At 39.9% G+C, this 13,186-nt stretch overlaps 1 protein-coding gene across 30 annotated transcripts in view; it reads left to right on the top strand.

Annotated features, from left to right (window-relative positions):
* ANK3 (ankyrin 3) overlaps nt 1-13,186 on the top strand; it is a 639,900-nt gene that overhangs the window by 239,499 nt on the left and 387,215 nt on the right. The window lies entirely within an intron of this gene.

The raw sequence follows: 13,186 nt of genomic DNA, 5'->3' as shown, positions 1-13,186 counted from the left end.
GAAAAAGCTGATAACCAAAATGGACAATCACAATAATTCCTGATACAAAGGAATTGTTTTGAATTAAAAAATGTTCTTATGGGTGGATATTGTCATTTAATATTTTTCCCTAACAGTATTTAGAAACGAATCTAAAGTAGACGTTTTCTCCTCATTTGATTTCTCTTTTAGGTGTAATTTCAGTTGCAGTAGCGTGTGTAATTCTGTGTAGGGAAATGCATGTTGTTAATGCTATGGTTTGGAGCAACACAACAAAGTAATGAAATCTCATTCTTTGTAGTAGTAGGGCTGTGCGTGCTTGATTGTAAAGACCTGTTTATAAAGTCATGAGAGCTGGAAATGGCTGTGTTGCACTGGAACAATATCTCATGTATTGCTTCAGACTGGAGTGCATTGGTGGAGAGTGATGCGATTAAACGTAGCAATTTAGTGTCTCTGGAAGTTCAAGGGCTGAAACAAATACTATGAATGGTGTAAAACTGCTGACGAGTCATTGTCCTGATCCTTAGTAGTAGTCCATGGTGACTTTCTTTTTAACACTACCTTCTAAGTAGTTGAGCAGGCTGCCTTGTATTATATAATGTCTTATGAATCATAAATGTAAGAATATATTAATCCAACTATTTTCTTTTGACTCATTTTTCACCATCATATTATAAGCTTCAGAGGGGTAGCTGAGTTAGTCTGTAACTGGAAAAACTTAAAAAACAACGAAGCATTTTATAGACTAACAAAACATGTAGATGGTATCATGAGCTATCGTGGGCACAGCCCACTTCTTCAGATGAATGGAGCTTTTTCCCCTCTTTTCCTTCTATCCCCCCCATACCCTGTTTATTTTGGAACTGGACTTTTAATACGCCATTCATCTGAAGAAGTGGGTTGTACCCATGAAAGCTCGTGATACCATCTACATGTTTTGTTAGTCTTTAAGGTGCTTTACATTATAGTTAGGGATGTTAGCCAGTGGGTAATAGAATAATCAACTAACTACATGAATTCTTATCAGTTACTTGACTATTCCATAGTCCCCCGGAGGCAGGGCCAGCAGCCAGTGCACTCCAGACCCACTCCCAGGGAGCCCCTGCCACCCCATGCTGTATCAGAGGCAGCAGTGCCAGGTGCCAGGGGGGAGCCAGTCTGTGTTGGGAGCCAGTTTAAAAACTAGCTCCCGAATCAGACCGGCTGCCTGCCCCTCTCCCCCACGTTACTGCCTCTGTATCAGAGGAAGCAGTGTAGGGAAGCAGCAGCTCCTGTCCGCAAGGGTCCCCAGCATCCCCTGCTCCCCACCCCATGCTGCTGTCTCTCTCTGATAGAGGAAGCAGCAATCGGGTAACAGGCAACACCAAAGAGCCAGTGCTGAGGAGAATTGGCTTTTGAGCCAACTCCCCCCAGCAATGGCTCCTGCTTCTCTTCCTCCCACTGCCTCTGATACAGTTGAGCACTCTGAAGAACAGGGATAGGTTGGCTTGTGCAGATGGAGCTGTGATCAGGAGGCACCCTATCCCTTTCTGTTTGGGGAGAGGTTGAAGTTGGAGCCTGCCTCCCTCTATAACAGTGGTTCCCAAACTTTTCGGCATCACGCCCCCTTTTTGATTTTTGAGAGACTTTCATGCCCGCCCTCCCAAAAAAAAGCAGCAAAACTTGGGGTGAGATTGACGGAGGGGTGTATAGCTGGGTCGCCTCACAGGCTCCCCCCCCCCCCCGGAAGTTCTTCACGCCCCAGTTTGGGAACCCATGCTCTGCAGGGCACAGAGAGCTGGTGGCCACATTTACAGTCAAATGGAACTAACTCAGTCCTGCGATCACAGTGACTGTTGTACCTCTGATTTCTCTACACACACCTGGGCTACCAGAGGCAGCAAGAGAGGGGAAAATGGGAGTAGTTGGAAAGATTAACTGGTATGCATAGGCTTATTGCTTAATTGTATACTCCACTACTCATTTACATCCCTAATTATGGTTGCTTATTTTAGGTCCTACTCAATACATAGAAGTGTTCCAGGTACAATTTTCAAAACTACTTAAGTCGCAGTGACTTTCATGGGTACCAAGATGCTTTTTAAAATGTTCACTTCACGGGTCCACTTGTCTTCACTGCATCTTTCTGGAACCATCATTTAGAGTTTTCTCAGTTCTGTTTCTATCGAATGCTGTTGGAGGTATTGAATATTACCTTGCTCTCCTCATAGTCAATGGCATAGCCTGCATACTGTATTGCAAACCACTGCCTGCCTACAATAATAGAAATGTCCCATGGGGGATTATTAGGGAAGGCAAAGATACACTTCTGTTGTATACATTTTTTCCTGTCTGAGATCAGGAAAAGATAGGCCAGTCAAAAACATCTGCTGCCCATTCCTATATCCAGTTGTTATATGAGCTCCCAGAGTATACCCATTGGAAGTGCCTCTAGTATCAGTGGTAGCTGCTCAAAGTGTTACTGTATGCAGACAAGTTAGTAACATACCTGGCAGGAAGAATATATATGAATGAGCTACCATTCGATCTGCTCCAGCAGGTGGTTTTGCCATTCGATTGCCACAATCTTTGCTCTAAAATGGGCTTTAAAAAAGAAATTATTCAACAGAACACTATTTTTTGCATTCCTTTAAAACATTGCCCAACAGATCAGAATTTAAACTTACCCCATGAAACCTTATGTTTCTTTTAAATAATTACCATAGTGATTGTTATTGCCATGAATTGGTCAAGTGAAGTTTTATTTGTTTTGAAAAGAAAATAACTTATTTTGTCATGCAACCACAATTATTTCCAATGCTGGCTGAATAACGCGTTTGGAACTGGATGGGCATATCCATGGCAAACCTAGTTATTAGACTGGAAGTTTAACCCATCACCATTGATTAAAAAGGATGATTTTTCCCCTCCCATTTTCAAAATACTCTCTTATTTCCCTTGTTGTATTGGCCTTGTGTTAGCCATCCTGTACTATAATCTCAGCATACCAGACTCGTCATTCCTAAATGTTGCCACCATGCTCTGGCTTCCACTGTGAGGATAAGAGCTGTTTCCTGGCTCCACTCAGGAGCAGTTAAATATGACTTGGTCCCCAAGCTGAGGAAGTGCAGATGGAGCTGTGATCAGGAGGCACCCTATCCCTTTCTATTTGGGGATAGGTTGAAATTGGAGCCTGCTTCCTCTACAAGGCACAGAGAGCTGGTAGCCACATTTACAGTCAAATGGAGCTAACTCAGACCTGCGAACACAGTGACTGTTTTACCTCCGATGTCTCTACAAGACACCAGTGGTACCAAAGTTTGAAAACCTCTTCCTTAAGAATCCTGACATCCCTTTGACTGGGAAGACCTGTAGAATTTTAGATGTGTTTGTACTGTGGAGGAGGGAGAGTATAAGTGTGCATTCAAACCAAAGGATTTAATCACATGATGAGTATTTTGCTGGTTGGGAATGGTTTGCTAAACTGGAGCCAAATTCACATTTTAAATCCAATGAGATGCATGTCAAATATGCGGATAAACAGGTAAAATCAGAGGTTGTCAGAAATTGTTTCACTTAACAGTTTAAAGATGAGCTTGTGGGGAGCAGTGGACTTATGGTTGAGACAGAAATCTGTTCTGATTTTGATGAAGACCTTCTACTTGGGTATTTACTTTGTCCATTATTTTTAAAAACATATAAAATAAATCATATTGAAATAAGCTTGAGCCTAAATTATTTTTTTTGTTTTGAAAACATTGTTTTCTAGTTATTGAATCAGAAGACTTGGTTAAAACTAATATTTATGAATATGATTTAAGTATGAAAGATATATTTGGCTCAACAAAATCATTGTACTGAGTTAATCATAAATAGCATGTATTTTGAGTAACATTTTTTTATTTTTTTAGCAAACAGAACAACTGCACCCTCTAGTGTTTAATCATACAGATGTAACAAAATAAAGATTTGAAGTCACAAGGCTTCTTGAAGAGAGACAGAGATTTTGTGGCACGGAACAGTTATGCTTTGATGGAAGTAGATTATTAGTTATTTTTAAAAATGTATATATGAAATTCAGAAATTGCATGTTCTCTTATACAGTTCATAGTCTGCCACTGTAATACTGTCAGATATTTGTTGCATAATTGCTATTCACAATGATACAATTTCATTAGACAGAGCTGTCACATTGATTGTCAGTGTGTCATGTCATTCATTTTCATTTTTCTGTTATTGCCAAGGAGAAACTACTTCAAGTTAAAAAATGAATAAAATATTGTATGTATGAGTGAAGTAATATGGCTGTCAAATTTTCTATAAGCAGTATCAGCATTGAAGCTAGTAAAACAATCTAATTTGAATTATGTGCATACATCTGAAACTTTTGGCTTACTCTCAGAGCTTGTCAATAGAATCAATAGTTTCATTATCATATAGTTTTGCTAACCATTATGTCAGTGTGACTGAGTATCAGTCAGTTAAATTCAACTTTGTCAGAGCTCCACATTAACACTTAAAGGCTACGTCTACACTGGCCCCTTTTCCGAAAGGGGCATGTTAATTTCACAGGTCGTAATAGGGAAATCCGCGGGGGATTTAAATATCCCCCGCGGCATTTAAATAAAAATGTCCGCCGCTTTTTTCCGGCTTTTAGAAAAGCCGGAAAAGAGCATCTACACTGGCCCCGATCCTCTGGAAAAAAAGCCCTTTTCCGGAGAATCTTATTCCTACTTCAAAGTATTTGAATATTTAAATCCCCCACGGATTTCCCTATTACGACCTGTGAAATTAACATGCCCCTTTCGGAAAAGGGGCCAGTGTAGACGAGACCAAAGAGAAATCCTACCTTGTGGAACATCAGATCATTTTTGAAAACCAACCACTCAAACACACCAAAAGCTGTTGATCATATTTAAAGCAGTTTTGACTTTGACCATTTTCTAGGTTTTTAGGCAATAATTGATCCTAAGACTTTAGCTATTGGATTAGAACCTGGTGCTTAACATGCTGGCACTTTTGAACAAATCCATAGCTTTTTTTAACATTCACAAGTGATTGCTTCAGTACTGACTTGAAAAGAGTACAATCTACTGAAACCCCAGCATTACTTTATCAGAGCCATCTTTGGAGGTCTCGGATCCAATCAATCATCCTGCCGAGCATATGATTATCTGTTGAGAGACTATCTCGAAGAAGGGTGGCTGCAAGCCATTACATCACTGAGAGATAACTAATGTAGTCATTGTCTATTTTTGCTAAGATGAAGATGTTTATATACTGGTATGTAATTATAAAATGTGTTTTTGTAGAATTATATACAAATATTAAATACAAAATTTGCAGATCATTTGATGAAATGGCACGGTAACATTTTGTGTTTGACCCAATGAGATTTCTGGTTGCTAATGATTGATTTTCAAAGTGCATCAAAACTTTCTTATTCAAATTGCTCCCATTGTGTACTTTTTGTTTTGAAACTGTTTTTTAGTTCATTTGAAATTACTGCTGTTTGATTTAGTGAATTTTTATTTTTATTGTACATAATAATGAATAAAATATGCAAATGTCATATATAATATATCTTTAATCAAACTTCATTCGTATTTTATTCATTATATGGTTACATGACATTAAAAGCCTCTCAATTAAATTCTTGAGTGGTAATATTTTAACAAGCACTTCCAAAAGAAAAAAAAATGCAAAGATATGTTAGTTTTGCTAAGGGAATTTCACCCATTTCCACCTCTATTTCTATAGACATGTTTTTAATATATCAAGACACCTTCAGAAAATTGAAAACATTTGAAAAATGTATTAATAAGTACAGGTGAGAAGACCGACGTGAACAATAAAGTACCTCAGTATGTAGCAGTTGATCATACTAATTATGACTTCACATGTATGTATGATGGACTAGTATCTCTATTTGTGCTTCTGTGTGCATCTATTATATGTCTGAAACAGATTGAGACCAGTTAGCAGATGTTGGATCTTTTAAATGCATTCTTTATATTCACCATTGCAAAGAACATGCCAAGTAAAAATCCCCCAGAGGCATCTCATACATCTAATCTACTATATCTATATGAGAGTTTGTTTGTGAGTGAGCGAGAGAGTCTGTCTATCCATCTGTTTGTTTGTTCAAGAACTCCTAAATGGTAAGAGCTAGGACCACCAAATTCAGTACACAGCTTCCTCTTATCATAACTTACAGCAGGACAAGGGTTTAGTATTGTGTGTGTAGGGAGGAGGGCTGACGCACCCTCTCCTCTCCTGTTTCGTACAAGAATGCATAAAACCATATAGAAAAGAGGCAATCTCCAGGCAGGTGAAGGGGGCTGGCTAGGGGTATCCGTCCTCCCCTTCTCCCCATCCAGGACTGCCCCAACCCCAACCTCCCACCCCTCTTCAGTCCCCGTTTAGGGAGGGCGGGGGAGCTGAAGCTTCATGGGGAGTGAGGGGAAAGTGCAGTTTGCTCCATTCCTCACTGTGGCTGGGGAGAGAAGGGGAAGGAAAGTACTTTTGAGATATTTTGGAGTACATTATACATGTGTGATTTTAATCTGATCCTTAATGTATTTGCACATTAATAAATGTGAATAATAAATAATAGAAAACCACATTTATACTTCAGCATTTCTAATAATGGTCTAATAATCAATATGTGCTACCTTGGTAATCACATTACAGGTGGCCCCCGAGTTCCGACCTCCCGCACTTACAACCATTTTTGTAGGTGTGGAAGGGACCAGAACCCCCTGACTTACGCCTACCGTAAATGTGGGTTCGAGTTACGACGCCCCCAATTTGCAATGCTTCCCCTGGAACCAATCGCATCACAAGTCGGGGGCCTCCTGTACATATAATAACCCTGAAAAAAGTCTCTGCATACCAATGAAAATGCTGTTATGTCCTATATTGATTCTGCATCTGGAGTGAAATTATTTGTACGGTACAAGCTAAATGTCCTTTCCTAAAAGTAAGCTTTTAGTTTGTCTTGGAATATGTAGATTGTTACACAGTAAAATTGAAGTTTACTTATATACACAAATTGACTAAATATTACATAGGTAAGTATAATTTATAGATAGACAAATTAAGATAAATGCTGCATAAAAAACAACTAGTGTTTGATTTAAGTGTATTTAGTTTGCATGTTTCGATGTGATGTTGACACTTGGTGTTTTAGTGGTAGCAAAATTTTAATCTCGGTATATACTGTTATTAAATAATTGACAGACCTCCCATAATTTCCCACACTGTGAAATTTCAGTAATAATATTAAATATATATATATTATGTAGTTCAGGTTGCATTATTTGTATCTGTGTTCTTTGTCTGGAGATTCCCATCTCTTTTCATGTTTGCTTTGACTTTCTAAATTATTTTAATTTTTCAAGAATAAGGCTAGATTATTTTATTATGTTTTTCAAAAGTCTAAAAATATCTAATGCTAAATCCTGAGATGGTATAAATTAGTATAGGTCTATTGATTTCAATAGCCTCTCTGTTACGTGGTTCTTAATCAAGAGTCCCTTTCCTTTATGTCATATTACTTGGATTCAACTAGCTATTTAGTTGATATAGTAGTGCTATAGGCTTGTTTTTCCTGTAACAAATAATATAGGTTTGAAGGAGAGTATTGTTGCTTCTGTTTAAGAGTGGTGGTATGTATTGACTACTCACCAATACTTCAAGAGTTCATGAACTTGGAAGAATATCACAGATTTAACATTAATAGTGAATGTAGTTCATGTGAAAGATACTGTGCTAGTCTCTGATCAGTATAAACATGCAGAATAAGGTGGAGAAATGGGAGTTCTAAGTTTACATAATTGTTAAATCACAAGATATACAGGGAGAGATGCTGTAGAACAAGGAAGAATTCCTCAAGGCCAGAAGCTTCATTTTGCTGTTGAAAATGGGGAGCCAGTGGAGAGTTTCAAAGGTGGCATGATGATGTGTTCAGACTGATAGATAAGGACGATTATCTTAGCTGCAGAATTTGTTATTTACTGGAAGAGGGCAGTGTCAGAAAGAAGGGGATGATAGCAGTTAAAATGGCAAGGGACTGAATAACAATTAAAGGATTTTGCACAGTTAGAAGAGTTTGAATTTTGGAACATTATTGTCATGTTCTTGGATTTTACAGTGAGCAGGCAGATCATTTTTGCACCCACTGTTGTGTGTTGGCCCCAAGCTCTGTGCAAGGTGGGCCAAGTGAGATGTCTAATGAAAACTTACACTTAGCTGATTCTGTCTCAGCCATTTTTATATTTGTAGGATTTTTGTATGTAAGGGTATGAACATGGGCTCTGTACTAGTATTTTAAATGTTTTCTGCCTGGGAGACAGCAATAGGCATTGATCACCTATTGTGAGGAGTGGTTATTTCAGTGAATAGCTGTGCTGAGTAGTGGTGCTGCTTGGACAATGGCTCTTAAATGTTGCCAATAAACACCTAAGGAATGTGTCAGGGAACCTGCAGACCAGCAGATACCCCATAGTTGCTTGAGTAAAGGGATGTGGACAGATCACTTGATCATGTGATCAGCTCCAGTTTGGGAGGTACCATCACTCAGGCTATGTCTACACTACAATGATATATTGGAAAAAAAGTACATAAATTGCACTCTGCAATTTGCATACCTTCTTCCGATAGTTTTTTTGGAAGAGGTTTTTCCAAAATTTGGCCCGTCTACACTGGGCCAAATTTCAGAAAAGCCTCCTCTTTTGGAAGAGCCCTTCTTCCTCGTGAAAGACCCCATAGAGTAGACATAGCCTTAAGAGAACAATGGATTTCATCCACAAGGGCAAGATTATGAAAGGAGTCTGAGGGTTCCTCCATCTTTGTCCTCAGTCCTGCTCTTGATTTCAGAAGCATCCTTGCTATTAGACAGATAGCTGAGAAGGATTTGTTGACCCATCTTAACAAAGGATGTACTCCAGAGACTTGTAAGTTGGCAGTTGGTTACATCTCTGCTAAGAGCCTGCATCAAGAACTTGGTGATTGGTGTATGTAATGTGTTTTCTTTCACAATTCTACTCTTGACCTTTTCTTTATATTAAAAAAACCCTTAGATGTTAGATTCTAAAGGATTGGCCCCGCGTGCTCTTTGGGTAAGATTTGAGGTGTTAATTGATCTAGGAATGTGGCTGGTCCTTTTGAACTGGGAGAACCTGTTTGGAGTTGGTGAGTTTGGATTTTATAACCTCTCATCTGTGTAAGATGTGGTGCTGGCTGTGATGTAGGTAGCACTAGAGTGTCTAAGGGTATGTCTACACTACCCCGCTAGTTCGAACTAGCGGGGTAATGTAGGCATACCGCACTTGCAAATGAAGCCCGGGATTTGAATTTCCCGGGCTTCATTTGCATAAGCGGGGCGCCGCCATTTTTAAAACCCCGCTCGTTCGAACCCCGTGCAGCGCGGCTACCCGGGGCACGAACTAGGTAGTTCGAACTGGGCTTCCTAGTTCGAACTACCGTTACTCCTCGTGGAATGAGGAGTAACGGTAGTTCGAACTAGGAAGCCAAGTTCGAACTACCTAGTTCGTGCCCCGTGTAGCCGCGCTGCACGGGGTTCGAACGAGCGGGGTTTTAAAAATGGCGGCGCCCCGCTTATGCAAATGAAGCCCGGGAAATTCAAATCCCGGGCTTCATTTGCAAGTGCGGTATGTCTACATTACCCTCCTAGTTCGAACTAGGAGGGTAGTGTAGACATACCCTAAGGGAATTGCTTATGAGATTTCTTACTGGCTAGAGTGGCAGCTGGAGAGCTCCGAGTGACTGGTTTTGCGCCTTATAGAGGAGAACCCCAGTCTTGAGCTGTAAATAGCCCTCGTTCTAAGCAGTTGACTTTGATTTGACCCTGTCAGCAGTGCCCCCAAACCACCAGATATATTACAATTATGGAGGGAAGAAATGGCAGAATTTGGATATAGTCTAGAAGTTGGGAAAGGAATGAAGATAATTCTCATCTTTACATGCGTTTGTGATGGTGATGGTTTTGCAGCAGTTGTGGGGGAAAGGAGATATATGTCTGAGAAATGGCTTGAAAAGGCAAGGGAGGAAAGAAGGGGTGGAGGGAGAGAAATCAGGAGGGAAAATAATTCACATTAGAGAAGGCTCTAACCAGATTTTAAGACTAGTAGTCAAATAGATTTGTGGTGTTTGCTGTTTGTTTTGCAGATAGTGGTTAATCTGCTCCAAAATATAGCATTAATCATTAATAAGGTCCAGATTGATTGGAACTGATGTGTGAGGTATAAATTATTGTCTCCTTGCAACAGAGAGATTCTTGAAGCCCAGAACAGGTTCATTCTGAGAGAAAGAAGCAAAGGTAAATGGCACTGTCATTATAATATCTCAGAACTGTTCCAAGGAGGGGAGAGTGGCAGTTTTAGCATGGCTGAGCTCCATAAAAGATTTGCTGACAGAGGCTGGTATGAGCTGAGTCAAAGTATGTTACACCTGCTTTGGTCAAATGCCCCTTGCCTGCCAGGATAGCATGCCCTTGGGATTATAACTGACCCAGTTATTATGGATGATAAGAATTCTGCTTTGTAACTTCCCACCATGCTAAAAGCTGCAGTCTAAACAGATAAAAAGCTGGCTAGATTGTCAGGCCAATGGGTAGTGATCAATGGCTTAATGTCTGGTTGGCGTTGGTTTCAAGTGGAATGCCCCAAGGGTCAGTTCTAGGGCCAGTTTCATTCAACATCTTCATTAATGACCCGGATGAGGGGATGGATTGCACCCCCAGCAAGTTTGTGGATGACACTAAGCTAGGGGGAGAGGTAGATACGTTGGAGGGCAGGAATAGGGTCCAGAGTGACCTACATATATTAGAGGATTGAGCCAAAAGAAATCTGATGAGGCTCAACAAGGACAAGAGCAGAGTCCTCCACTTGGGATGGAAGAATCCCAAGCATTGTTACAGGCTGGATACTGACTGGCTAGGTAGCAGTTCAGCAGAAAAGGATCTGGGGATTACAGTGGATGAGAAGCTGGATATGAGTCAACAGTGTGCCTTTGTAGCCAAAAAGGAGAATGGCATATTAGGTTGCATTAGGAGGAGCATTGCCAGCAGATCTAGAGAAGTGATTATTCCCCTTTATTCTGCACTGGTGAGGCCACATCTGGAATATTGCATCCAATTCTGGGGCCCCCTACTATAGAAAGGATGTGGACACATTGGAGAGGGCCCAGTGGAGGGCAACCAAAATGATTAGGAGGCTGAAGCACTTGACCTACGAGGAGAAACTGAGGGATTTGGGCTTATTTAGTCTGCAGAAGAGAAGAATGAGGGGGGATTTGATAGTAGCCTTCAGCTTCCTGAAGGGGGTTGCAGAGACGATGGAGAAAGGCTGTTCACAATAGTGACAGATAACATAACAAGGAGCAATGGTCTTGAGTTTCAGTGGGGGAGGTCTAGGTTGGATATTCGGAAAAACCATTTCCCTAGGAGGGTGGTGAAGTACTGGAATGTGTTACCTAGGAAGGTGGTAGAATCTCCATCCCTAGAGGTTTTTAAGTCTCATCTTGACAAAGCCCTGTCTGGGATGATTTAGTTGGGGTTGGTCATGCTTTGAGCAGGGGGCTGGACTTGATGACCTTCTGAGGTCTCTGCTAACTGTAGGATTCTATCATTCTATGAAAAATCAGTCATTTCTCATAGTACACTTTCCACTCCTCATAATTTGTCTCAGTGTAGTCCATGTTGTAAAGAATTAATGGCAACTTGGATGGAGGTAGAAACATCTAGTCTAATGCCAGAAAAGCTGAGTGGGATAATCCACAGAAAAATATAATATATGCATGTCCAAGTACTATAAGATGATATTAATACTTAGCAACATTTTCAACAAAAGATGCTGCAGTGGGTGGACTGAAACGTACTTTGCTTTTCACAGGGCTTTTCTGTGAAATAGTTTCAACTGCTACAGTATTTTAAGTATGCTGCAGTTAGCGCAAGGTCAATATTATTGTGATGGTAGCCATCACAGGATACATATATTGGGTTGACATCTAACATGGTACATATATATATATTTAATGTACATACTGTGCTAACACCATGGAAAATGTAATCCAATTTTTTTATATGCAGTAGTTAAATATAGACATTCAGATACACAAATATTCTACTTGGTCGTAATGGTTGTGAGATTATGGTGAATTGTGGCTGTTTGAAAATAAGAAATGCATAGCAATTTATAGTATGTTACAAGTGAATTCAGCAGTGTGTTGTTTGCATTGCATTCAATGTCAGTAATTTTAGTAATGTTAATCAAATGTGTAGGAGTACAACAGCTCCTTGGCACATCCATATGTACTTACAAATATTACTTCTACATGAAAAATCTATCAGTGATTTGGCATGTTAACAACTTGCTAATTTAAAAAATATTTCAATAAATAATGTTCTTCAATTCACTTTTACGCAGCAGTATTGTATCATGCTATGGAAGTAAAGATCTGATTACTGGCTAAATACTCTGTATAGACCCACTCTCACACTGCTCAGCTGTCATTAAATCAAAGTGCTATACTACATTCACATTCTTTTAAATTACTTTTCTTATTTTTGTTTATTAACAAGAAAAAATCTTATGAAATTGTTCATGAAGAACAGTGGAACACGTTTATATGGATTTCATTATATTACAGTCAGTAATGGCTAGTGCCCAGAATAACTGAGTGAAAAGCTTCAGAGGGGTAGCCGAGTTAGTCTGTAACTGGAAAAACTTAAAAAACAATGAATAGTCTAGCAGCACCTTAAAGACTCACAAAGCATGTAGATAGTGGTAAGAACTTTCTTGGATACAACCCACTTCTTCAGATGAATGGAGTTATTTAAGGTCCAGATCCAAAAATAAATAGGGGAGGGGAGGGAGGGGAGGGAGGAAGAGTGGAAGGAAGGGAAAAATAGTGAATTAGAGTGTTCAAGTTACAAGAAGTTGATAGAGAAGGTGTAAATTGTTCTTGAGTACCCATTGTTAAGTCATTAGCATGTGGAATGTAGTATGCTAGTGTTGGGGAAATCTCGCTCCCCTGAGGTACAGAGCCCCCAGAAGGGTCCGAGGCTGGAGGTCAAAGCAGTGAGGCAGGAGGGAAATCTAGAAGGAAAACTTTATTATGCATGAATGCAGGCTGACAGCTACCAGAGTGAGCAGCAGCAGCAGCTCTGAGAGAGGTTCAGGGATCCTTTATACAGTATGCT

Source organism: Pelodiscus sinensis, chromosome 8 (assembly GCF_052426305.1).
Source record: "Pelodiscus sinensis isolate ZL-2025 chromosome 8, ASM5242630v1, whole genome shotgun sequence".
Taxonomy (NCBI): domain Eukaryota; kingdom Metazoa; phylum Chordata; order Testudines; family Trionychidae; genus Pelodiscus; species Pelodiscus sinensis.
The sequence above is the reverse complement of the archived record's forward strand: the minus strand, read 5'-3'. Positions and strand labels throughout refer to the sequence as shown.